The sequence below is a fragment of the Pipistrellus hanaki genome (assembly GCF_964339955.1).
Source record: "Pipistrellus hanaki genome assembly, chromosome: 9".
Taxonomy (NCBI): domain Eukaryota; kingdom Metazoa; phylum Chordata; class Mammalia; order Chiroptera; family Vespertilionidae; genus Pipistrellus; species Pipistrellus hanaki.
The window spans coordinates 11,757,257-11,785,177 of NC_140511.1; the positions used below are offsets into that span (position 1 = coordinate 11,757,257).

At 41.7% G+C, this 27,921-nt stretch overlaps 1 long non-coding RNA gene and 1 pseudogene across 3 annotated transcripts in view; one reads left to right on the forward strand and one right to left on the reverse strand.

Moving 5' to 3' along the window:
- Positions 1–27,534, reverse strand: part of LOC311627434 — a 114,383-nt gene extending 86,849 nt beyond the window's left edge. For both annotated transcript variants that reach the window (XR_014795910.1, XR_014795911.1), the window contains exon 1: positions 27,483–27,534. This is a non-coding gene — a long non-coding RNA (uncharacterized lncRNA). The remainder of the gene's footprint in view (positions 1–27,482) is intronic.
- On the forward strand, positions 1,140–20,116 carry LOC311627502 (annotated as a pseudogene). Its single transcript has 3 exons — positions 1,140–1,149; positions 1,511–2,178; positions 19,898–20,116. The product of its transcript is annotated as an uncharacterized misc_RNA (transcript).
- Positions 27,535–27,921: the final 387 nt, after the last annotated feature.

The window sequence follows — 27,921 nt, forward strand, 5'->3', positions numbered from 1 at the left end:
CCCCCGGGGGGGGGTGAGGGGGGTGCCCCTGAGCCTTCGACTTCTGAGCGCGGGCAACGGAGCCAAGGCCTTGGGCTGCTTCCTGGGCGGCGCCAACCCCGGCAACAGGCTGGAGCAGCGCGGGAGCCCGCGGAGAACAAAGGGGTGCCACAGGCCAACCTGCTGAGCTCCCAGGACAAGGAGGAAGAAACCAAAGAAGTTCTCAATGTGAAGAAATCAAGTGAGAGCAAAAGATAGTAAAATTACTTAAGAAAGAATACAAAGAAGATCTTGAAAAATCAAAGACTAAGTCAGAACTCAACTCACCAGCCAACATTGCAACATATATGCGTTTAAAAAAAAAAAAAAAAAAAAAAAAGGACAGAATGTTGGAACAGCGGCAGCCAGGCCTAGAGTGGCCAGGCACAAGGCAGTGGCAACCGGGCCCGGAGCAGCAACGGCCAGGCCCCAGAGCAGCAGCAGCCAGAACCAGAGCAACAACAGCCAGCACTGGAGCAGCCAGACCTGGGGCAGTGGCAGCCAGGCCTGAGGCCGAGGCAGCCAAGCCCAGGGTGGTCAGTCCAGGAACACCCAAACCCGGAGTGGCCGGGCCCGGAGAAGCCGGGCCCAGAGCAGCCGGGTTGGGAGCAGCCAGGCCCAGAACAGCAGTAGCCAAGCCCAGAGCATCCAGGCTGGGAGCGGCCAGACTCAGAGCAGCCGGGCCCAGAGCAGCTGGGTCGGGTGCGGCCAGGCCCGGAGAAGCCGGGTCTGGTGTGGCCAGGCCCGGAGCAGCGGCTGCCAGGCTGGGAGCGGCCAGGCCCGGAGCGGCTGGTTCGGGTGCGGCCAGGCCCGGAGCAGCGGCTGCCAGGCTGGGAGCGGCCAGGCCCGGAGCGGCCGGGCCCGGAGCAGCAGTAGCCAAGTCCAGAGCAACTAGGTCGGGAGCGGCAGTGACCAGACCCGGAGCAGCTGGTTGTGGAACGAACCAGAGCAACAGAGGCCAGGCCCAGAGCAGCCAGGCCCGGAACAGCTCGCTCCTCGTCTGCCTCTGCCCCACGGCTGCCTCTCAGACATGGCTGGAAACTTTTGTGGGAACTTGAGGGTCTGCTGAATCAAGTGATGAAGGCTTAGATCTGGATGTGTTGAGTTAGTATAGGGCTGGGATGTTGATCTGTGAGTGCCTTGGGTGAGGCCTGGATGAAGCTGGTTGACCTATTTGGAAATGTCTTTTGTGTGAAATGTATCATTGGGCATGTGGAGGTATTATTGATATGAGAAAATGCTAAGTAACTGATTTACTATCTGAAAAGGGATTTACTATGGGGGAAAGGGAGGGAGGAAGAGACTGAACATAAACTGCACCTATAGATGAGGACAATGGGGGATGGGGAGGGGGCGGAGGGTGGGGTGGGAACCTGGTGGAGGGGGGAAGAAATGAGGAACCTTTGTAATAATATGAACAATAAAGATTGATTTAAAAAAAAAAACAAAAAAAAAACAAAAACAGTATTATGGACTCAAGACCCTGTGGCAGGTAAGCTCTTATAGCGGCTTTCAACAATACCTTGTCTGGCCCCATCAGAGGACAAGACTCTCACCACACTATATGCTGGTGGTCTGGGCAGATCTCAGAAATCATTTCTACCAGTTTGGAGAGATCCGGACGATCGCCATGGTGCACAGAGAGCAGTGTGCTTTCATCCAGTGTGCCAAAAAGCAGGCTGCAGAAGTGGCCATGGGGAAGTCCTTTAACAAGTTGGTTGTCAGTGGCATAGACTCAACATGAAATGGGGAAGGCCATTTCAGGGCTGCCAGGAGCTCCTCCTCTTCCTCCTGCAACAGAAGTCTCTACCAACTACAGTCTACTCCCCAATGGCCCTCCAGCTGGTGAACCCTGCCCTGCAGCTACTCCCTGGCATTGTCTGGTCCCACCCTCAGATTTGGAGCCACACATGCTCCACCCAATGGGACCACTTCCTCCTTTCCTGATGGCTTCAGGACTAATCCACTGTCCTTCTCAGGACCCTCAGAGAATGGGAGCTCATGCCAGGAAACACAGCAGCCCCCAGCACATTGTCATCACTCGAGCTCTACAGTAGACAGGGCACTGAAAAAATCCCAGTACACAAATCTTGGAATAAATATATATTTCCCTTTAAAAAAATCAAATTGTACAACTTCAGGTATTGCATTTTAATGTTTGTAAATCATACTCAATTTTTATAAAACTTTAAAAATGCAGTGACAGGCCGAAACCAGTCTGTGGACTGAAAGGTCCCAGGTTCGATTCCGGTCAAGGGCATATACATTGGTTGTGGGCATGTCCCTGGAGGGGGGTGTGCAGGAGGCGGCTGTCAATGTTTCTCTCTCATCGACATTTCTGGCTCTCTATCTCTCTCCCTTCCTCTCTGTAAAATATCAATAAAATATATTTAAAAAATAAAAATAAAAATAAATAAAAATGCAGTGACAGAAAAGTTTTAAACTTATAAAAACAATAAAATCTAGCCCTGGCCAGGTGGCTCGGTTGGTTGGAGCATCATCCGGTACACCAAAAAGTTGCAATTCGATTCTTGGTCAGGGCACATACCTAGGTTGCAGGCTTGATCCCTGGGAGACAACTGATCAATGTTTCTGTCTCACATCAATGTTTCCTTCTCTCTCTCTCTCTCTTCCTATCTCTCTAAAATCAACAAAAACATATCCTTAGGTGAGGATTAAAAGTTAATTTTTAAATCTACAAATCAATATTGATACGATTAGGAATACTATATTCAGAAAAAAATCTCATAGCCTTATGTTTATGTATTTTAAAAATAGAAAATTATAAAATAAAATAAATAGAAAATGAAAATAAATTTTTAAAAGTATCAAAAAAGAGAAAAGCCTAAGAGATGAGGAGAAATAAATGAATAATAATATAAAGAGAAAATATTAGAAAATAAAAGCAGTAGATTTTATCAATCTAGAGCTAATTTCTAAGAAAATGTCAATAAAATGGACAAACACCTCATAGATTTAAACAATAGAAAACACACTGAAATCATTAAAATTGAGAATTGGGCTTTATGCGCAGATATAGGAGCATTTTATAATGGCATAGGACATTTAAATGTACCACTCTAAGTTAAAAATTCTGAAAATAACGATGAAATGCAGGGTTTTCTAAAAACCCATAAACTTCCAGAAATGATGAGAAAGTAGTCCATCTGGATACCAATAACCATCGAAGAAATGGGCATTTCTGCCTAAATAACTTCAAATGCTGCACCACGTCTAGATAATTTACAGTGAGCTCTACCAGAGCCTTAAGGAAAGATAATTCACATATAATTTAGACTGTTCCAAAGCAGAGAAAAAGATGGCACACTTCCCAATTCATTTTCTCAAACCAGCAATACCAATTCCAAAGTCTAACAAATGGAGCACAACAAAGGAAATCACAAACTAATCTCCCTATTAATATAAATAGCATGCTAATCCAGGAGCATGTTAATATACCAGTCAATTAATTAGTCACTTCAATACCTCAGAAGATTAAAAAATAATTACTTTAATGAACACAAAAATCAAAAATAATTAAATATTATAAAAATACAAAAGCTTCCTGATACTAGAAGCAAACCTACTTAATCTGTTAGAAAATAGTTATTGCATATAAACAGCCAATATTATAGTTAACAATGAAATACTATAGCCTATTTCCATTAAACTCAGGACCAGGAGTGGTGTGCTCATTATTAGTTAACATTTTTCTGAAAGTTCTAGTGAATTCAATAAGACAAAGAATTTTTAATTGATAAATTTTAGAAACACAGGAGAAAATTAATCTCTATTTTCAGATGATGTTTTTCTAAATAGAAAGCCTAAGTTAATCAAATAAAAATTCACTAGTAGGAGAAGTTAGTAAGGTACTAGTTTAAAAATATACAAAACTCAACAAATTTTTCCTATAAACTACCAGTCGTCAGTTCAGAAATTTAATAAGGAAAAAAATCAACATTTTATACAGCCACCAGAATCATAAAATGCTTAGGAAACATAAGAAATGTGAGATTATATGAAAAATGGCTGCAGAGTAAGTGGAGCTCTCAAACACAACCCAGGACCAAACTGAAATTACAACTAAAATACAAAAAAAAAAAAATATATATATATATATATATATATATATGATTAATCAACTGAAGACTAAATGGAGAGAACCCTTATAATGAAGGGCTGAAAGTAAAGACTTCATAAAGACTGGTAGGAAGTGCAGAGGCATCATTGATGTTTCTATTTCTCTCTCCCTTTCTGAAGTCAATAAAAATATATTTTAAAAAATAATCACAAAATCCTAAATATCCCAAAACCTGTCCACTTCTCAAGCTACCAATAATTCCTTCCTTAACTGCTGCTATAGCCACCCAATTGCCCTATGACAATTCTTGTCCCCTTCCTCCACCAATCCACTCAAGTCTAATTATTTCAATCTATGCCTTTATAAATCCTTCAAAGGCTATAAAACCCAGAATGTCTTGAAGGGAAATATTGAGACTAACTATACCAGGGTCCTACAGAGGAGCTTGTTAAAATATTGGCTCTTGCGTTGTACCAAAACCAGAGAATCTAAACCTCTGAAGATGGACCCAGACTCTGAAAATTTAATCCCAAATCCCTACTATGGTGTAGAGGTCCTATGTCAATCATCGGATCTCTGGCGGCCGCAGGCTGGGTGGGCCCTTTATCCACCTTGCTGTCCCCCACCACCTGTACTTCGCTGGGAGCAGCTCTCAGGCACTGGCCACTGAGTGTTAAATATCTGATTCCCGCCCAAGGGCAAGCTCCAGGAGAGAAGGCTCCTCCTGCTGTGTTCACCAGTTATTCCTAGGGCCCAGCACAGGGGGCACCTCAACAGCATTATTTCATTCACTGCCATTCAGAATCCAAGAGAATGTAAGGCAAAGGACTTTTTCCACCGTAAAGTTGGCTACACATGCCCGAAAACACCCTCATTTGTTGAAATAGTGTATAGGCCAAGAGGAAAAGAGGGCTCAGGTAACAATGACTGGAGGAATTAATGAGTGGCCTCAAGGAGAAAGTTAAATCTTCAAAATCACAGTGCTTTTTTGAAGGTTGATAACAAGCTCTTCTCCTGTCTCCAGTGAGATCAAATGAACAGAAATGAGCTTTGCGCTACATTCAGCACGGTTTTGATCATAATGAAACCAAAACGTGGGGTTTGAGTCCGAGTTCCTTGTCCTGTGAAATCGAAGACTGAAGTCCCAGACAAAAACAGTGAGCAGCATCAAAGTTTATTGAGAAGCCAGTCCTGGAAAAGGTGCTGCAGGCATTCAGGCTAGTGTCACAGCTTCTGCTCCATGTTGTAGCAGGGTGTCATTCAGCATCCATGCTGTTAAAGCCTGTTCATCCATGTGGAGAGTCCCACACGGCCAGAAGCCACGTGGGCACAGGGGAGCACCCCAGCTCAAACCTAGTGCGCAGGGGAGACCAGGAACCTAGTGCGCTAGGGAGAGAGAAGACAGACAGGAAGCACTCACTTCTAAATCTAGTCTAGGGGGTAGATACAGCCTTGCTAGCTCTTGATTGGTCCTTTTAAAGAATTTTGCCTTAGCAACATCTTTGGGATTGTTTTATACCTTATTGGTTTATACCCCCAACCATAAATTTATTTTTGTTGCTTCTTCATAACTGTAATTTTGCTACTGCTATGAATCATAATGTAAATATCTGTGTTTTCCAATGGTCTTAGGCGACCCTGCTAGCAGTTCTCAACCTGTGGGTCACAACCCACACAACCCGCAGGTTGAGAACGGCTGCTGGGGGTCACCACAACATGAGGAGCTGTATTAAAGGGCTGCGGCATTAGAAAGGCTGAGAACCACTGCCTTATTGCCTTGTGTTGGTTATCTGCAAGCTGCCTGTCTTAGCAACAATCCACACATTTTAAAGTTTGTCTCTCTTCTTTCCATCCTCCTCTTCCCCATGGTCCCTGTCCCTGTCTACCTAGCTTCCTTTTGTGTACTCAATAAATACTGTATAGGTAAATACAAACCTTAAAAAATAAACTTGAATTTTCTCTGGTGTAAAAAAGGGGAGAGATCCCCCGCACACATACCTTTTCTTAGAGCATTTCCTTTAGAAAACTTCTGAATTCTTTGTTTCTTTGAAAATGTACGTAAATATTCTTAAAAGCTAAACAAGCCTGCGATCAGTGTTACAACCTAGGAATGTGTTTCTCAGAGCCTTAGGAGCCATCTGAAAATGTAAACATCAGGAAGACAGCTCTGTAAGAGCTTAACCTGGGCATCTGGCTCCAGTCAACCTGTCACAGGTATTTGACATTTCATTCTTCTTCTGGGTAATGGCAACTAGCAAACACAGATGGTCACCACATTTCCAAGTGCGTTCAGGATGAACTATGTGTGAGAAATGGTGCCACCATGTCCTCTTATTCTGAGGAACAGTTATTTTTGTCCTGGCGACATGGATTGACAGGTTGTATCTGCCTGGTTGTATTGAAGGGTGAGATGTCTTTACATTCTTCAGCTGCCTCCCTGTGATGCACATCACGTTTTGGCTAAATGCTTGTTCAATAATGAAACTGTCTTCTATGTTTACGGAGAGGTTTTCTGGGTAAAGAGATTTTGTTTCTCCACTGTTAGAGTTCGGCCAATAATGCGGGCTGTGAAAGAATTCACAAGTAAAAGAAGAGATGCAGAGAGAAAGTTAGTTTTACTTTCCAAGAGAGGAAAGGACTGCTGTATCGCTAGTCAATATAGGGCAGGAACAAAAAGCAGCTTCCACTTTTAAAGAGTAGTGGCTGCTGCTGCTAGGTGACATGGAAGGAAGGAGGACTTGGGGCGGAAGGTGAGCAGACACCAGGGTCTGTCTTGAAAAGTTAGTTTGCTTGCTTGCCAGGACACAGTTGGGCAGGTGTCCTAGGGAGGTGTCTTGTCAGTATTTCCCCCAAGCCTCCAAAACATGTCAGAGCAAAAGTTATGAAGTGTTTAAAAGAGGCTTGTTTGAAGGGGAGGGGAGAAGAGAACTTTCTACTAATTATCCCAGAGTTCTGGAAACAGCAGAGAGGAGGGGTATGCAAGAATATAGCCATTGGAGTAACCTGTCTTGCAGTTTGAACAGAACGGCTGTTTGAATCAGGGGAGCTAACAATCTTGGGGTTGAATTACCAGTTACTTCTCATAAGTCATGCAAAGCCACATGAAAGAAAGGAAAAGAAAACGAAAGGCCTTCTTCCTGCCCTGACATCCACCAGTATCAGTTCCCAGCCAGATTGACTAAAGGAAAGGTGGTGTGTGGGTGTTTCTCTGAGTCCAGCTTGGAAAGTAAAATAGAGGCGGCTGGGGATTAAGAAATTAAAGAAAGAAAGAAACAAGACACAGAAATAGAAGCAAGCTGGGAGCTGGGTGGGATGCTTGCTGCCTCCTCTAATGGAGGGGTAAGGACCTAAAACCAACGCAGTGTTTATTTATACCCCCAAATAACAGGGGGTTTCACCAAAAGTTAGGATCAGAGGAGATTATTTGCATTCCTGGTGCTTGACTGGATTTGCATCTCAAAGTCACAATCCCCGACACCTGGGCAAATTTAAGAGTCAGTATGGATAACACATCCAGCCTTTTTGGGGAAGCATGTTCCCAGAGCGTGGATCTATCCCCTGAGTTCAGCTGACAATAATTGAAGAAATGCCATGTGCCTTCCCAGGGGGCCCCCTACAGCGGTAATACCCAAAAGCTGTTCACCAGTGGTGAGAGGGAGGTGCAGCGGCTGGAGCATTTCAGCTGGGCCTTACACTGGGGAGCCTGCACTGCAGAGTCGGGGAGAGTACCCTGCCCTGAAACACTGTTCATCCACTTTAGGTTACTTCTTTTGCCCCCTGCACTCTGTCTCCCCTGACTCCTACCTCCCGATCTCAGCGTTTCTTTAAATGCTCTGTCACGTGAGCAATGGAAAGCTCAAGCAGGATACACGCAGACCCAGACCCACAGAGGGGCAGAAAAGAAGCACAAGGAACTCAGTGAAGGCTCATGGTTGGCCAGTGAAGCAGCGGTGGCATTAAGGATGTCTAACTAACAACTTAGGCCCGCTCCCCTTAGGAGAGGGCCTAAGCTGTTAGTCGGATATTCCCCAAGGGCTCCTGTGCTGCCAGAGGGATGTCTGACTGCCAGTTTAGGCCCAACCCCCTGAGAAGCAGGCCTAAGACGTCAGGTGGACATCCCCTGTGGGGTTTCAGACTGCAAGAGGGCACTGGCTGGGCTGAGGAACACCCCCCCACCCTGAGTGCACAAATTTTCATGCAGCAGGCCTCGAGTACTGTAATAACTGTGTATGGTGTCAGATGGATACTAGATTTATTAGGGTGATAACTTTGTAAGTTATATAAATGTCCAATCAGTAGGTTCTACATCTGAAACTAATATAATATTGTGTGTCAGCTGTAATTGAAACATCACTGATCACCACAGAATGCTTAAATCCAATGATAGATGTATATCTTAATGTATTTGGCAGCAGCATTTAATTCAATTAATCACAACCAACCTTGGCTTCCAAACACCACATACCGGTAGTCCTGTTTCCTTCTACCCTAGGGGCTAATCCTATTCAATTTTACACCCCTGCCTCTCAGACATCCAAGTGTTAGAGGGCCCCCAGGGCAAAGTCTTTAAATTGCTTCTCAACCTTCCCTCACACTGACCCTTCTCATTTCATCATTCTCTCTCTCACAAACATAACTTACCATATTTTTCTATGTATAAGATGCTATTTAAAAAAAAAACAAAAAAAACCCTGAGATTGAAAATTGAGAGGTGTCTTATACACAGAAGTCAGCCAAGGAGGGAGGGGGCAGGTGCAGAGCTCCCTTCAATCATGAGCCTTATTGTTACTGACATCAGCTAATGTCCTAATTGGAGGTGGAGGCAGAGAGTGCACAAATGCTACAGAGGCCAGAGCATTCTGAGTCCACAAAGATGTCAAAAAATAAAAAAGATAAATACCAGTAAGTGATTGTTATGCTCTGCAAAATTCAAACTGAAAGTAATCAGCTTTGCAAAAGAGCATGGAAATAGACCTGCAGAGATACAATTTGGACCTCCTCCCACTGAGTGTATGATCAGACAGTAGAGAAAACAGGAAGAACAATTCCTTTAAGCTGCCAAAAAAGAAGAAGGCCTTAAGAAGAAAACCAGCAAAATGTTTAAAATATTGATTTCTTCATTTTGAGTTGGGAAAGTGGAGAGCATCTTATACACAGTATAACAAAGCTGCCAATATTCTGTCAACCTGGTACTGTTTGGTCATTAGAACTATCCCCAGGTTAGAGAAGAGGAAACTGAGCTTCAGAAATGTTATGTAGTTGTGCAAAGTCACACAAGTCATTAGTGGTAGAACTGGGATTTGTGCTAGCTTTAGAATTTAAAAAATGGCAAATTTCCTCGATTCTGGTCATCAAGGTTTCAAAAAAAAAATTGAGGTATAATTTCAAGAATGCTTCTGATACAAAGACAAAAAAACAATTTGCTTCTGATACAGATAAAGACAAACAAACAATTTCTAACAGTTTTTTTCCAACTGTACAATCCAATAACTAAATATTACACCCAATATAAAACTCAGCCATGTAAACCAAAATAATATGTAATGGAATGTCATATTATTCAATTTTATAATCTTTGAGTTGGTCTATGTAATTCTTTAAATTGGGGTACTTTTACTTTTTTCGTTTTATAATCTGTTTTATAATGAATAAAATGTATCATAATATTTTATTCATTATAACAAAAGAACTCTTATTAAAATTAAACTTTAATTTTTTAGGAACCTTGAGTATTAGAAGTAAGAAAATTTGCCATTTTTAAATTGCAAGCAGTTTTTCTATCTCTGAAAACAGATGATTAAATTAATTGTAGGGAAGAAAAAATAATTTCCTCTACCCTCTTAGGTTTTAGGCCGAGACTTCCTTAATGAAAAGACAAATTCACAAAAGAGAAAAAAATAAAAGTTTTAATTATATACACGAGACATCCATAAATATATGAGAATTAAAAGGCAGCCAGGTAATTACATACCACCCTGAACCAAAGACAGGGATAGAAGTCCGGAGCTTCAAAGTGCGGGAAGATAATTCACAGGGAAGTGCGGAGAAGAAATGTATGGTAAACAAAGTTTGCCCTGTCATGTAGATCAGTCTTTCCCACGAAAAAGTAACTCTGGTAACAGCTCTCTTCCTGGTACAGGCCCCAATTTATGTAAACCTCCCTTCTTAAACCTCCACTGTTTCAGAGCTTCTCCTGTGTCTGCAGTTTCTCTAAATAATTATGCCTCAGAAGCATAGTTAGGGGTATCCCAGTTGCTACCCTACATCACCTTTAACACACTGATTGTTTGGGCAAAACCACACTTTCATTTTGCAAAGAGGCAAAGATCCATTTTGTCAAAAAAAAATATTGATAAAATGAAAAGAATATTGCTGGAAAACTGAATACACTTCATCTGATCTGGTTTCATCACTGTCCCAATGATGGCTTGAGAAAAGTGGTATTTTGGGAGACCCTCAGAAAAATCCTGACAACTCTCAACATCTGATATTTCTTTTCTAAGGGAGAGATGAAATTAGCATACTCTGGTTTTTATCTTCAGTTATAGCAATACTTGTGAACTTCTTTTCCAAATAATATTCTACACTTAAGGATGAAAAAAAAAAAACAGCACCTCAAAATTGCTAACTCAGGGGCAATTTTCCATCACCAGCAGAAGGCTGTGAGTCAGACCTGATTCCTCCTTACTGTGTCTGCATCCTCGGGTCAGATTCTTCCCCAGGCACCTAGATGCAGCTGTACAGGAGACCAAGGCCTGCTCTACAGAGAGCTCAGCTTCCAGGCCAAATACCCTCACTGGGTGATTTTTCTTTATTTAAATCTTTACTATTGAAAGTATAACTTATGTCCCCCTTTTTCTCCATTGACCTCTTCTAGCCCACGTCATCCCCTAACCCAGGCCTTTACCACCATGTGTCCTTGGGCTATGCAAATATGCATACAGGTTCTTTGGCTGACTTCTTTCAATGCTCCCACCCTCCCCTGTCTTCCCTCTGAGATTCCATAGTCTGTTCCATGCTTCTGTGTCTCTGGATCTATTTTGTTTCTCATTTTATTTTGTTCATTAGATTCCACCAATGAGTGACAGCATGTGATATTTGTCTTTCTCTAACTGGATTATTTCGCTTGGCGTAATACTCTCCAGGTCTCTCTGTGCTCTCTTCAAGGGTAAGAGGTCCTTCTTTTTTACTGCTGCATAGTATTCCATGGTGTAAATGTACCACGGCTTTTTTTATCCACTCCTCTATTGTTGGGCACTTGAGCTGTTTCCAGATCTTATATTGTAAATTGTGCTGCTATGAACATAGGGGTACATACTTTCTTTCTCATTGGTGCTTCAGGTTTCTTAAGATATATTCCTAGAAGTGGCATCACTGGGTCAAATGGCAGTTCTGTTTCTAATTTTTTGAAGAAAATCCAAATTGTTTTCCATAATGGTTGTATCAGTCTACATTGCCAGCAGCAGTGTATTAGGGTTCTTTCCTCCACATTCTCGCCAGCACTTGTCATTTGTTGATTTGGTGATGGTAGTTATTCTGACAAGTATGAGGTGGTACCTCATTGTCATTTTAATTTGCATCTCTCTGATGATCAGTGACTGAGCATTTTTTTCATGTCTCTTGGCCCTTTGTCCACTTTGAAAAAGTGTTTATTTAGGTCCTTCGTTCATTTTTAATTGGATTGTTTTCCTTTTGTTAAGTTGTATGATTTCCTTATATATTTTGGTTATTAAGCCTTTATCAGATATATCAATATGTACTCCAATATAGTAGACTCCTTTTTCATTTTGTTGATGGTTTCTTTTGCTGTGCAGAAGCTTTTTATTTTGATATAATTTGTTTAGTTTTATTATCTCCTTAGTTTCCTTTGCTCTAAGAGATGTATATGTAAGCATATCGCTACAAGAGATGTCTGAGATTTTGCTGTCTATGGTTTCTTCTAGAATTTTTATGGTTTTACCTCTTGCATTTAAGTCTTTTATCCATATTGAGTTTATTCTTATGGTGTAAGATGGTGGTCTAGTTTCATTTTTTTGCGTGTAACTGTCCAATTTTTAAAACACAATTTGAACCATGTCCAGCATGGTTAGTGGTGAATCTGAGGGTGAGAGTGGAGGGGCAGCGGGCAGTGAAGAATTAAAAAAAACAGAAAAGAGAATATAGCTGGGGCCAGGATGGAGACTGTTCTTGGATGGAGAGAGAGTACCGCAGCCTGTAAGCCGAGTCTTTATTTTAGTGAGATCACACAAAGCAAAGCAAGAGCGTGGTCAAGATATTTTATAATGTTCTCATGAATTTCAAATCTACTTAATTACATGCACCTGAGAACTCTGTCAAGCTTTGTTTTGGCAGCATTTATTAAAGAGGCTGTTTTGACTCCATGTATGCTATTTCCTCCTTTATCAAATATTAATTGAGCATAATGGCTTGGGTCGACATCTGGGGTTTCTGTTCTGTTCCATTGGTCTATATGTCTGTTCTTGTGTGAGTACCAGGCAGTTTTGAGAAATGTGGCTTGGTAAAATAGCTTGATATCTAGTATTGTGATCCCTCCAACTTTGTTTTTCTTTCTCAGGCTATTAGGGGTCTTTTTTATTCCAAGTAAATATTTGGAGAGTTTGTTCTAGATCTTTGAAACATGCTATTGGTATTTTAATGGGGATTGCATTGAATCTGTAGATTGCTTTGGGTAGTAGGGACATTTTAGTGATGTTGATTCTACCAATCCATGAACATGATATGTTCTTCATTACCTGGAATTCTTAATGCCATTCCCATTAGGCCTGTAGAGGTTCTGATGATAAATCAGCTGACAGTCTTATGGGAAGTCCTTTGTAGGTAACACATTGCTTTTCTCTTGCTACCTTTAAGATTGTCTTTAATTTTTGGCATTTTAATTAGGATGTGTCTGGGCATAGGCCTTTTTGGGTTCTTCTTGCTTGGAACTCTCTGTGCTTCCTGAACTTGTGTGACTTTTTCCTTTACAAGGTTAGGAAATTTTTCTGCCATTATTTTTTCAAACACATTCTCTAGCCCTTGCTCACTTTCTTACCTTCTGGCACTCCAATTATGCGAATACTAGAGGCCTGGTGCATGAAAATTCATGCACTTGAGGGGAGGGGGGGATCCCTCAGCTTGGCCTATGCCCTCTCTTGGTCCGGGACCCCTCAGGGGATATCCAGCTGCCAGCTAGGCCCGTTCCCCGGGGGATCGGACCTACACTGGCAGTCAGACATCCTCTGGCAGCCCGAGAGCCCTCAAATGATGTCCGGCTGATGGCTTAGGCCCACTGCCGAAGCCATCTTTCAGACAGCCTTAGTTCTGCCGAGGAGGTGGGAGAGGCTCCCACCACAGCCACTTGCTCATAGCCATCAGCTCAGCTTGTGTCTCAGCAGAGCTCTCCTTGTGGGAGTACAATGATCACCAGGGGGCAGCTCCTGTATTGAGCTTCTGCCCCTGATGGTCAGTGTGTGTCATAGCAACCAGTCATTTTGGTCATTCCACCATTAGGGTCAATTTGCATATTACCCTTTTATTATATAAGATTGTTATGTTTCATGTTGTTAACAGTTCCCTTAAGCTGTCCTGTTTTTGTTTTTTTTTGTTTTTTTATTCTCTAATTGAGTAATTTTTCAACCCTGTCTTCTAATTTACCAATTTGATCCTCAGCTTCCCCTAATCTGCTGTGTATTCCTTTCAGTGTGTTTTATTTTTTGTTTTTTGTTTTTAATTTCTTTATTAAGGTATCACATATTTGTCCTCAACCCCCCATTCCAATCCCCCACCCCTCCCCACTCATGCCTCCACCCCTCTATTGTCCTTGACCAATGGTTAGGCTCATATGTATACACACAAGTCCTTTGGTTGATCTCTCCCTTTTATCCCCACCCTCCCTATGAGGTTCAACAGTCTGACCCATGGCTCCTTATTTTTGGGTCTGCTCTTGTTCATCAGTCTATGTTGTTCACCATTTCCCCTAGATGAGTGAGATCATGTCCTACTGGAAATATACTTATAAGAATCAAAAATGAAACAAGCAATAATGGTTATGCTAAAAGGCAAATGAATCAGTCTGTAATGAGTTTCTTTCTGGGCCAACACTTCTTTTGAGACCCAATTTCAATTTATTAATGCTATATCATTCTTTATTCCCAAATCATCTTTTTTCATAGTTACTTTGTTTTTTCTCATGCTGTGAGCATCCTTGCCATCATTATTCTGAACTCTGTATCAGATAAATTTCTCACCTCCATTTAATTTATGTCTTCTTCTGGGGATTTCTCTTATTCTTTCTGTATCCTCATTTTGGTTGCTTGTTTGGGTTTGTGTCAATGTATTAGGTAGAACTGCTATGACTCCAACTCTCTAGTGTAGGACAACATCAGATGCTGTTTCTGAGTGGCCCTGAGTACCCTGTTTGGGGCCATCAACAATCCACAGCTTGTGCTCCCTCTGTTGGAACTGGGTACCTTTGGAAAAGACCAAGATATGCACCAAGATCTGTTTATCCTAGCCTCAGGCCTAGAAGGAGATCAGGCAAAGACTTAAAGCCTCCAGGGATCCACCTCTGCCTGCAGTCTGATTGTTATCAGCCTTGACTGGCCTCAGGCTACAGACCATGATATGATATGGGATGAGAGGTGTTCCAACAGGGTGTGATGACTGCCTTTCCCCAGGCAAAAACCACCTGGATAGCAAAGATCTGAAACCAGGTTGGCCCTCTGAGCTCCTACCCTAGAGCCCCAAACGCTTGACTCTCTTCACACAGCTCCACTCTGTCTTCCCTCTGCCAAAACCCAGGGTGAGTGGGTACACACACAATTTTGTGTGTTGGCCCTTTAACAGGGTGCCTGCATTTCCAGTCACCTCTAGTTGGCAGACAGCAACCTTGCTGCTTTTCACAGCCAGGTGTTATATGGACACTTTTCTCAGTTCTGGTGCTCTGAGCTGGGAAGCCCAGCATGGGGTTTAAACCCCAGAATTTTCTATGGGAACCCACCTATATCTGAGCTATCCCTCCAGACCTTCAGTTACTATCTGTGGGAGCCCAGCCAGTCCTTTCACACCTCTGCACATCCTACCAGCTTCTATGTGGCCTTAACTTTCTGTCCCTGGTGTTCAGGATTCTCTCCAACTAGTCTTCAGTTGATTATTTAGGATAGTTTTTCTGTATTTTAGTTGTATTTCCAGTTTGGCCCTGATTTTTCTGTATTTTAGTTGTATTTCCAGTTTGGCTTCCACTTACTCTGCCACAGTGGGTGATTTTAAAAATAAATATATATATATATATTTTGAGATTGTTGGAGTCCAGCAGATTTTCAAGAACACAAATTACTCTTCAGGAAAAGAAAACAATTCAGTCTTGACAACATATGTACCATGTCTGGTCTACAATAAAAATTTCCTAGACTTATAAAAACAAAATAAAAAATAGCAAACACATGGGAAAAAATCAGTTGTAAGAAACTGAGAATGCTCGGTTATTGGATTTAAAATACAAAGACATGTTAACGGAAGTTTAAAATATTGATGAATAATCTGGACTTAATGGTTGAAGAGATAAAGGAATCTCTTAAAAATGACCTAAAAGAAATTTTAGGAGTAAAAAATATAATACTTGAAATGAAAAATAAAAAACTTTGTACCAGAAAAGAGTGGCAACAAATAAAAATATAGCCCCAATAAAAAAAAATGATTAATAAAGTTAAGAAGAAAACTATGTTGAGGAGATAAAAAACTTGACCTTTAAAAGAAAATAAATAAATAATTAAACTAGGTAGCCAATAAGACAAAACTAAAGAGTACAGTATTAACCAAGGTATGTAATTGTCCCAAAATGAGTCACAAAGTCATGGAAGAAGCCATAGGTACTTCTGGGACTTTATCTAAAGAAACCCAAAACACTGAGGAGAAACAAAATGGCAGGATAGGGTAGACACCTGAATGCAGCCTACCACAAATTTGAATTTAGAACTGGAAAACAGGGAAGGCATTGCCCTGAAGCACTGGTTGGCTAGCTGAGAAGAGGCTCTGCCATCTGGGAAGGAGAGAGAAGGCGCGCTGACCCTCAGAAACTGTGAAGGTGTGGTGAACTGTGTGCGCAAAAAGGCACTGGCTTACTCCTGGCGCGAGGAGAGGGAGGGCCGGGTCCAGATCGCTGCTGGCTTATTCCCAGCACACAGAGAGGGCAGGCTGGGCTGAGTTCACTACTGGCCCACTGAGTTCGCTGCTGGCTTACTCCCAGCACGCAGAGAGGGCGGACAGCTAACGCGCGACTGACTTTCTTGTTTGGGAGGAAAACAGAATCACCTTGTTGCTCTGATAGATGGCCCCAGTCAGGGAGGCCGGAGTGTCAGGCAGCGGGCAGAGATCTCTCGGAGGTGTGTGAAGCCAGTGGCCATTAGTGCGGGACTTGGGTAGGGCCAGACGGGAAAATAAAGCTTGTCTGCACCACCCCGAGACTCCACCGCATCCAAGCTGAGCACAGAAGCTCTCCCAGAGGCTGGCTTTCTCTAAGGAGGGACTGGCTGGAATCCAAAGCTTGTCTGCACCTTCACCAAAGAGGTGCGTACGCCTGCAACCAATCTTGTGAGACACACCGTGAACAGGATTTTCTAAGGCAAGACTGACAGGGAACCAAAGATTGTCTGCGCCACCCAAGACTCCGCCCCATTCAAGCAGAGTACAGAAGTCCTCCTAGCTGAGACACTGCTGATCCTCACAACCAATTAGCTTGGAGATCAATGCTTCCCAGTGATACCAACAATAAGCAAGGCTTAACAACAAGACTGCACACACAGCCTACAAAGGGCTACACCAAGACTGTCCACCGCAGATAACTGGGAAGGCTGTGCTACTGGGCTCTACCAGAACACCTAGCACACAAAACTATTCCATCAAATCAGGGAAACAACTAAAATGCAGACAAGAGGCAAGACACAAAGGAAGGAGATGGAGAAAAAGAAAAGAATGGACATTGAGTTCAAAACTACAGTTATAAGGCTTTTCAAGAATATCCTAAAAAAGGCCGATAAAATAAATGAGACCTGTGAGGATATGAAAAGGGATCAACTAGAAATAAAGAAAACATTGTCTGAAATAAAAAATATTACACAGAGTCCTAAAAACAGACTGGAAGATTGTAAGAATCAAGACAAAGATTTAGAACACAAAGAGCCAGAGGACACTCTTCCACAGAAGCAAGAGGATAAGAGAATCCAAAAAGTTGAAGATAGTGTAAGAAACCTCTGGGACAATTTCAAGTGAACCAACATCAGAATTATGGGGGCTCCCAGAAGATGAGAGAGAGAAAGAAACCAAAAACATATTGAAAGAAATAGTGACAGAAAACTTTCCCCACCTGGGGAAAGAAATAGACTTACAAGTCCAGGAAGCAGGCAGAACCCCAAACAAAAGGAATCCAAAGAGGACCACACCAAGACACATCATAATTAAAATTCCAAGAGCAAAACACAAAGAGAATATTAAAAGCAGCAAGAAAAAAGCAGGTAGTTACCTATAAAGGAGCACCCATACAATTGTCAGCTGATTTCTCAACAGAAACCATGCAGGCCAGACGGGAATGGCAAGAAATATTCAAGGTGATGAATAGCAAGAACCCACAGCCAAAAATACTCTACCCAGCAAAGCTATCACTCAGAATCGAAGGCCAGATAAAGAGCTTCACAAATAAAATTTAAAAAGCTAAAGGAGTTCATCGCTGCCAAACCAGAATTATATGAATTGCTGAAGGGGGTTATTTAGGAAGAGGAAAAAGATAAAGATAAAAATTATGAACAACAAATACGTAACTATCAACAAGTGAAACTAAAAACCAAGGGAATTAAAAAATCTGATGAACAATATTAACTGATGAATATAATAGAATCAGAGGTATGGAAGGGGAGTGGACTGACGATTCTTGGGGAAAAGGGGAGTGGGGATGCGAAAAGAGACTAAACAAAAACTGTGTGCCTGTGGATGAGGACAATGGGGGTGAGGAAAGGACAGAGGGTGGGGTGGGAACCTGGTGGAGGGGAGAGGGGAGAGGAATACATTTGTAATAACCTGAACAATAAAGATTTTTTTTAATTGAAGTAAAAAAAAAAGGAAAGGAACCCAAAACATTAATTCAAAAGAATATTTGCACCTCTATGTTCACTACAGCATTATTTATAATAGTCAAGATTTGGAAGTAGTCCATGTGACCATCAGTAGATGAGTACATTAAAAAGCTGTGGTACATTTGAATACTACACATTGGGATACTACCTGGAAGAAAAAAATAAAAAAATAAGGAATCTTACCCTTTGCAATAGCATGGATGAGCATGGAGAACACTATGCTAAGTGAAATAAGCCAGTCAGAGAAAGATAGGTACCATATGATTTCACTCATATGTGGAATCTACCAGTAATGAACAAAATGAATTAACAAGCAAAATAGAGACAGACTCTTAGATGTGGAGAACAGGCTGATGGCTTTGGGGATGAGGGGGAAGCTAGGGAAATTGAGGATTTGAGAAAGAAAGAAAGGAAAGAAGGAAGGGAAGAGAAAGGGAAAGGAAAAGGGGAAGGGGAAGGGAGGGGAGGGAAAGGGGGGACGGAGGGAGGGAGGGAGGGAGGGAAGGAGGGAGGGAGGGAGGAAAGGAGGGAGGGAGGGAGAGGGAGAGAGGGAGGGAGGGAGGGAGGGAGGGAGGGAGGGAGGGAGGGAGGGAGGAAGGAAGGAAGGAAGGAAGGAAGGAAGGAAGGAAGGAAGGAAGGAAGGAAGGAAGGGAGTTTCACAAGTATTTTTAGATTCAAATAAAACCTTTATCTTTTCTCACCATCATACAACCCACCAGGCATCCTGAATCCCTTATCTCATTTGATGGCATCACCATTCATTATGTTGCTCAGTTGGTTAAACATCGTCCTGTGCAAAGAAAGGTTGCTGGTTTGATCCCTAGTCATGGCATATACGGAAGTCAACTGATTGATGTTTCTCTCTCACATCAATTTTTCTCCCCCCACTCCCTTTCTCTAAGCATGTTCTTGGATGAGGATAAAAAAAAAAATAGGGAAAGAAAAGACCACATGGACACAGACATGGTGATTGGTGGTGGAAGGGAGGGTGAGGAGGAGAGGAGGGCATAAAGGGGATAAATGGTGATGGATGGAGACTTGACATGGGGTGGTGAAAACAATACATTGTACATATGATGTGCTGTAGAATTGTGCACCTGAAACCTGCATAATTTTGTTAACCAATGTCACCTCTATAAATTCAATAAAGAGGGGAAAAAGAAGCCATAGTAATATAGATGATACTGGTAGAAACTGCAACATTCATATAGAAATTACAGGAGAGAGCCAAGAGCATGGGTAGGATGTACTAGCCAAAACATTGAGAGAAGAAAACATCCCTCAGATCTTCAAGAATAAAGAGAAAATCTAAAAGACAAAACAATACTCACATTGGCAGCAGACTTTTCATCAGCAACACTCAATGTTAGTAAGCAATGGAGTAATGTCTTCAACATTCTGAGGGAAAATTATTTTTAAGCTAAAATGTTAGGCCAAGTTAAATTAGCACTTATACGATGGTAAAATCAAGACTTTTTCAGACATGCAAAGCTTCAGCATTTTAGCCAAAAATCTTTTAGAAAAGAATTACTGAAAGGTGTACTTCCAGAAAATAAAAACTAAAGAAAGAAGGAAGAATATATGGGATTAAAGAAAAAGTAGATAAAACTAATAGTCTCAAAGCATGAAGTTGGAGAGCAACCAATGATGACTTGAGCTTTCTATTTATTAAGAGGTAAAAGTTGCTGAGCCAGAGAAAGTAAAAAACTTAGAGACTCCCAAGGAAGAGGCTTCAGAGTTAAAGGAAAAAGAAGCCCTCAGGGAGCAAGAGGCCTCAGAACAAGAGGAGGAAGAAAAGGAGGCTTCAGATTTGAAGGAGGGAGAAGCAACCATAGGGCTGAAGGAGGAGGAAGAAGAGGCTTCGGGGCTGGAGAAGGCAGAATCTCAGAGTTAAAGAAAGGAGAAAGGACCTCAGGGCTGAAATAAGAGAAGGAAGAGACTTCAGGGATGGAGAAGGAAGAAGAGGCTCAGAGTTGGAGGAGGAGAAAGAGCCTCAGGCCTGGAGGAGAAAGAAGAAGGCTCAGTATTATGTAGGAAACAGCCCTCTACCTTTCAGTTTTATGCTGTGGTAAATACAATGCATGAGGTTGAAATAACCAGAGATATGATGGAAAATATTTTAATTAAAAAGGTAGAAGATTTTGAGCAAGAGGAGGAAAAAGGCTCAGAGTGGGGATTTCTGAGAAGATGAAACACAAGCTATCATCTAAAGAAACAGGCTTAATACAAGAAACAAAAGAAAACTTTAGAAGAAATGTAATTAATCTATTCAGAGAGATATAAACTAAGATTAGAAACAGTAAAAATAACTACCTGGAAATAAAAAATTACCAGTCTTGGAAATAAAAGCCTCAATAGCTACTCTGAGTAGCAGAATAGATACACTTGAAGAGAGAATGAACAGCCTAGAAGATAAAATTGAATAACTGTCTAAGATACAATGAAGAAGGCCAAACAAATAATTAAAGAAAGAAAAAGAGAAATAGAGGATAGATCCAGAAGCTCAAACATCCATTTGATAAGAATTCTAGAAAAAGATAATGAAGAGAACTGAGCAGATAAAATAAATAAATAAATAATTGAATAAAACTTGCCAGAACCAAAAGGTCAATCCTTGAGATTATCAGTGCCTATCGAGTACCCAGGAAAATTGATAAAGAGAGACTCAATCCAACACATAACTTTATGAAATTTTGGAATTGCAATGCTAAAGAAAAAATCATAAATGCTTCCAGAGAGAAAACAGGGATAATCTAGAGAGGAATAAGAATTGACAGCAGCCGAAACCGGTTTGGCTCAATGGATAGAGCGTCGGCTTGGGGACTGAAAGGTCCGGGGTTCGATTCCGGTCAAGGGCATGTACCTTGGTTGCGGGCATATCCCCAGTAGGGGGTGTGCAAGAGGCAGCTGATCGATGACTCTCTCTCATCGATGTTTCTAACTCTCTATCTCTCTCCCTTCCTCTCTGTACAAAATCAATAAAATATATATTTAAAAAAAAAAAAAAGAATTGACAGCAGACTTATTATTAGGTACTCTGGATGCTAAATCATAAAAGTTCTGCAAGCAAAAGGCTTTAAACCTAGAATGCTATATCCAGCCAAATTGGCATTTGATTTTGAGGGTAAAATAAAGCAAATATTTTTTTTTTATGTCAAAGAATTCAGAAAGCTTATTTCTTGCATACTCTCTTTGAAAGAATTACTGGAGGATATAATTGGGCAATCCAGGGTGAGTCTAAACACATACAATATACTCTTCCTGCACCAAAAATCAACAAGGAAACCTGGGAAATAAAATGCTATATTTTTATCTAAGCAGATGAACAACTAACAGTAAATGGGGATAAAAGGAAAGGAAGATTACAAATATTCCCTAGATGTTGGTAAATATAAAAGATGTATTAATGATAATCCTAACAGATGAGGGAAGGAATCTGTCAATGTAACCACAAATAGGAAAGGTGGGAGAGCCGGGGGAGTAATAGCAAAGCCTAGGTGAAAAACATGGCAGGGTAAGTTAAGTAGGAAAAAATATATAAAAATCGAACTCTTATTAAGAGAAGGATATTTGATTTTCATCATTTATCATGCTGTGAATCTCGAATCTTTAAACTTCTTTTCCTTTGGGGGAAAAAAATCACTAATTCAATAACCTCTTGGAAGTCTGTACTGGAGTTTTATTCAAAAACAGATACAAAGAAAGAGAGAAACAACTGCCCCTCATTTCCCAAACAAGTAAAGTCAATTATGATGGGATGGCACTATAGATCCTTTATGTCTGTCATAAGAACACATAGTCTTTACTTGCCCCCTTTGAAAGAGTGGGCTGCCTTTTGAAATTTGCTGCTAGCAAATTCCTCTGTACAGCAGTTCCCCCTCATCTGCAGAGGATGTGTTCCAAGATCCCCTGTGAATGTCCGAAACCAGAGAGAGTTCAGAACCTTATATATATACACCGTATTCTCCTAAATATACTTGCCTATGATAAAGTGTAGTTTATAAATTGGGCATATAAGATATTAATAATAACAGAACAATGATAACAACATACTGTAATAAAAATTATATGAATGTGGTCTCTCTCACTTAAAATATCTTATTGTACTGTACTCAACCTTCTTCCTGTTATGATGATTAAGATTATAAAATGCTAAATAAAACATGGGCAGATAGCTCAGTTGGATAGAACATAATCCCAATACTCCTAGGTTATGTGCGGGTCAATGCCTGGTCACGGCAAATTTAGAAGCAACCAATGAATGCATAAATAAGAGGAACAACAAAATCAGTGTTTCCATCTATCTACCTACCTACCTACCTACCTACCTGCCATCTATCATCTCTCCCTTCCTCTCTCTCTCTAAAATCAAAATTTTTTTTAAACAGAAGTGCATCAAGCATTAAAGGAGTAAACGAAGGTAAAATAAAAACTTCTTAAAAAAATAAAATGCCAAATGCAGGCCTGAATCTGTGTGACTATCGCTCACTTGCAGTGAACAGTTTGGTGTCCCTTGTGTCAGGGCACCCCTTGCTGAAGTCTTCATATAGGCTCAATGCTTTCTGGTGCAAAACACGGCTGTTAGTCAACACATATCTTCTGCTCGTCTTCCATCTAAGATGTTGAAGTATGGTAGCAACCATTCTTAGGTAAAAACTGCTGTTTGAATTTTAATCCTGCTATTCTGGCTTTGGCACTCGCTTACTTGCTTAAACAATAGGGTAGTTGCCTCAGCTTCCAGATTGAGACCTGGAGGCTAAGGCAATTTTCCTGTGCCTGTGGACCAGGACCACAGGAGATTGATTCCCACTAAGTAGCTTCAGGAGTAGAAACTTTAGATAACCTTTAGAGATTAACCGCTCAGCTCTGCTTCTGTACTATCTGCTATCGCAAGATAGGGCCACATTCTAATGTCCATCAGGATGTGGCTGGGAACGACCCTGCAGGCTATTCCCAACCTTTAGAATTTAGAACAAAGGAAAATTTTTGTGGTTTAAACCTTTAAAAGGAACAGCATGATCCTGAGTGTGAAGCCAGTTCCATAAATCCTAGCCTGCTTGTTTTAATCAATTAGCAGCCTCCGGTGGTCTTATTTTGACTCCAGGGTTTGACCCCACAACAATATAATGCCTTTTTTATATTCACTAAGCACTTACAAGGCATTGTGGTTGAGGCACAGTTTGAGTTGTAATCGACAGATGTGAGCAGAGCAAGGACAATGGGCCAGATACAGAAGGTCACCAGAGCAGAAAGCCCCGGGCGTATAGAAACGGCAAAACTGGAAAGACAAGCACTTCACCCCCAGGGTAGCCTTTCCTCCCCTAGTTTATCATGTACTTTGGATCCCTGACCTTTAATATCACTGATTTAGACCCCCTGACTTTTCCTCCCTAGAGATAACATCTAGACCTCAGTTGTATTTCATCTCCAGGCCCAGAAAAGCAGCAAAACCAGACAAGTGACCAGCTGTATTGACTCATGACTCCCCCTGTGCTGGGCTGATCAATCAGTGGAGATCATGACCCTGAAAAAGCACACCTGGAAAGCTAATGAATATTCTAGAGAGACCCCTACCCCTCGGAGAGCGCTCCTAAAATCTCCACCTGGAAAAGAGATAAATGCACTCAGGATGAGAGACCCAGTGTGCACCCTTCCTTGGAGAGCACGCCCACAGTCAAGGATCTCCTAAGCTCTAAGGGACCTGACAAGACTTTCAACCAGGGGAGCAATGAGCAGCAGCAGCTTGTTCCTGGCTGACCCCCTGAACCTGTCTCCAAGACCCCTTTTCTTGAACATTTATGCAAAGCTTCCTTGTTTCACTGTCCTATGTTTTGCTTCGGCCAATAAATTTTTCCTTGCTTTGCTGCTTTTTGCCTCATGATTGTAATCTTTCCTTCAAGAAGAAAATAACCAAGTTCTCTTCATCTCGCCAGGAACAGTATGATGGTAAAACTAGCACAGATTTCTTTTTCCTCTTTTTCCATTGCAGGGATATAAGACGTGCTCTTAGCATAGATCTTACAACCTCAGCATAGGATTTCTTTTCTTTCCTTAAAAGGAAGCACTTTACAACTTATCTTTGGCATATCTGAATTGCATCACTAGTCTTGCACTTTGGGGTCATGACTGAATAAGAGAAGGGTCACTTGAACACCAGCACTGTGATACCAAGACAGTGGATCTGATGACCCAGATGGCGGCCACGAAGTGACTAATGGGAGGGGAGCACCAGTGTGGATACACCAGGCCCCAGTGGGATGTGCGGCGGAGCAGGACTCGCAAGATTTCATCATACTGTTCAGAATGCGAGCAATTTTAAACTTAGGAGTTGTTTCCGGAATTTTCCCTTTAATGTTTGCAGACCATGGCTGCCCATGGGTGACTGAAACTGCAGATAGCAAACCATGGATAAGGGCATTGCCATCTCTAGCCCCAACACTGCTCACTATAGAAGGTCCAGGACATGTAAGAGTAGGATCTTATCTTTGGGAGAAGCTAGGAAGGGCCACCACCACCAACTCTGCAGCTTGTGCAATGCCAGGTATCGATTCCTACCACTGCACGCCCACTGTCCGTCCCACAGCCCCTCAACTGTAGCCCCACCTCTCTAAATTAACTGCTATCAGTAGGGTTCTCCCAGAATTTCCTAGATTCATTTACTGTGATTCTGATGACTTAAAAACAAAACAAAACAGTAGTACAGGCCATTCAGAATGTCTTCTTTCAACACAGCTCCTCCAGGACTGCATTTAGTAGATAATCTCTAGGATTGTGGCATGGGGACGTTTATTTCCCTATTTTCAGGGCCCACTGAAAACTCGCCCTATTCTGGGGTCATCTTAAGTCAGCTTGGGGAATGTGGGGAAGCCTGTGTTGAGGCTTACAAATTTCCTAGACCTCTATTCTATATAAATCTCCTCAAAAATAGACATCTTTTTTTTCCAAAAAAGAAAAAACTTAGCTTTTGTTAGTTAAAACTGTGGACCAAATTGGATTTTAGTAGAAAACAGTGTGCTCAGAAGCTCTTGGTAGGAACTAAGACATGTTTTATAAAAAATCCTGCAATTATTTTTTACTATCACAACATAAAAATACTAGTAGCTCACAAATGTATTAATAAGCTAACTGAAGCCCAGACCTTGGCTAAGGTGTTATTTCTTCGCTGTATACAGAAGACATTTTCCCTCAGATGCTTGATAATGTGCACTAAGAAGCCACTTGAAATAAAACTGTCAGAGTCAGAAGTTATATTTTTTTGACACACTTAAATTTGGGGTCACCATTATATCGTAAGGATGTTATATTTCAGAGTTATCTATTATTTGGAAGCTGTCATAACAGATGTGATATTCATTAACTTATGGAACTGGCGAAGATTGGAGCTTACATACTTTGACCTCCAACTGAATTCTGCCTCTGCACAACATCATCTCTGCCCAATAGTCATCTTCTCTCTGCAATAAAAGAAGACTAAACTGCTCTACATAAAATAAGAGGGAAAAGATGAGATTTGTTCCTGAAAAGAAGGAAGAAAAGAGAAAAGGTAAAAAGCATAGGCTGAAAAGCAAATACCAAATTGGGGGGTAAATTATAGCAAGGAATGATATCATCTTAAATATGAGAAGCCGGGAGAGCGGGGTGGAGGAGGTGAATCGGGGCAGGGCCGGGTGACGGGGTTGTGGATGGCCGGGGACAGGGCTGTGGGTGGTTGGCAGGCTGGACCCAACACGATTGGGGTTGGGGGGGCAACTGGGAATGGGGATGGCCAGAGAGAGGGGCCACAGGCAGTTGGCCGGCTGGTCCCACCCTGGTCAAACTCCTGGTCAAGGGGACAATTTGCATATTAGCCTTTTATTATATAGGATATAAATAGGTTTAAAATATTAATTTTGGGGAAAAACCACATTGCTTCAACAATATAAAATAAGGACAAGAACTATTCACATTGAATGGCCAAAAATTATTATACAATATTATCCAGTACTGCTCACCAGGGAACAAGGAAATCAGTACTCTAATGCACTAATGGAGAGTCTAAATTGGCACTAAACAATACACAAAAAGTCAGTCTATTGTGTAATACTAGGGGCCCAGTGCACAAATTCGTACACATTGAAAGGAACTGTGGGCCGTGAGGCTATGGAGGGCAAAGGAGTGGGTCTCAGTCCATCCTCTGTGCCCCTGCCTAGCCCCTCCCACTGCAGCCTCCAGTCCCCTATCTGCCAGCCACCCCCTCCTGCCAGCATACTCCCACAAGCTAGAAGGTGCTGGCTCTGCTCACATCCACTGACAGCATTGAGCGGTTGGGGCCAACACCAGCAGCAGGTGTGACTGGGGCTAGTGCTGTCTGTGGGTGTGAGTGAGGTAGCTGCTGGCCCCGATCGCCCCTCAGGAGCAGGAGGAAGTGGAAAAGCCCTCAGGGGCAATCAGGGCCAGCAGCCACCACTGATGGTGCCAAGCAATCAGGGCTGGTGCCGGGCACTGGCAGGGGGTATGAGCAGAGACTCCGGCACTGGCAGCAGGTGCAAGTGACACATGAGACCATAGCATGTGGGAGCAAAGAATTTTCAGTAACCACCAGAGGCTTGCCCTGATGAAAGCGACCAGCACCCCACCTTGGTGTGGTGCCCCTGCTCACCTGCTTCACTATCCCGCTGTGGCCAACACTTGCATGTTTCCCCGCTCTGCTGCCTGCTACCAATGCCTGCCATATTCTTCAGTGCACAACATAGCGACCGGTTATTTGGTTGCTTGGTTGTTCTACTGTTTGGTCTATTTGCATATTAGGATTTTATACAGATAGATCATATGGACACAGTACTAAGAAACCTCAGCTTAACAAAAATAGAAATATTAAGTCCTTAGACAGTTTGGCTCAGTGGATAGAGTGTTAGCCCACAGACTGAAGGGTCCCGGGTTTGATTCTGATTAAGGGCATGTACCTCGGCTGCAGGCTCAATCCCCGATCCTATGTTGCACGTGTAAGAGGCAACCAAGTGATGTGTCCCTCTCACATGGATGTTTCTTTCTCTCTGTCTCTCCCCTTCCCTTCCACTCTCTCTCTAAAAATCAATGGGAAAAAATATCCTCAGGTGTGGCTTTACAACAACAACAATGATATATTAAAATCAAGACTGTAGAAGGGAGAGTGGGGATGGAGTAGAGTGTTTCAGGATTGTAACACCAAAATCAGTTCCACTGCAGCAATTTCAATAAAGGTGTTTTTATTCAACCAAGTACATTTTGTTTCTTCAAGCTACAAATAACAAATTCATTAAATAAATGTAAAAAAAAAAAAAAAAACAAAAAAACCCTACTTACAGAGACATGTTTGCTATGTATAAAGTGGCACTATTATAAAAGAGACTGAGAGAGATTAAACTATCTTATGTGCCTGAAAACTAAAATATATTCAACTAAATCATATTTGTCTTAAGGAGAAAATTATGACGAAATTTTAAATGGACTTCAAGCTTTTAAAAAAAGCATCTGAAAATTTTGTGAGATACAGCTACAACTATACAATTATATTTACAAGGGAACATTTTGATACCAATAATTAACAATAAAGTAATATACTTTCTTTATGCCCTGTACTTGAAACTTTTTAATTTTTACTTTTTAAATTTTTATTTTATTTTTTCCATCACCATTTATCCTCTCTTTGCCCTCTTTCACCTCCATCCACCCTTCTACCCC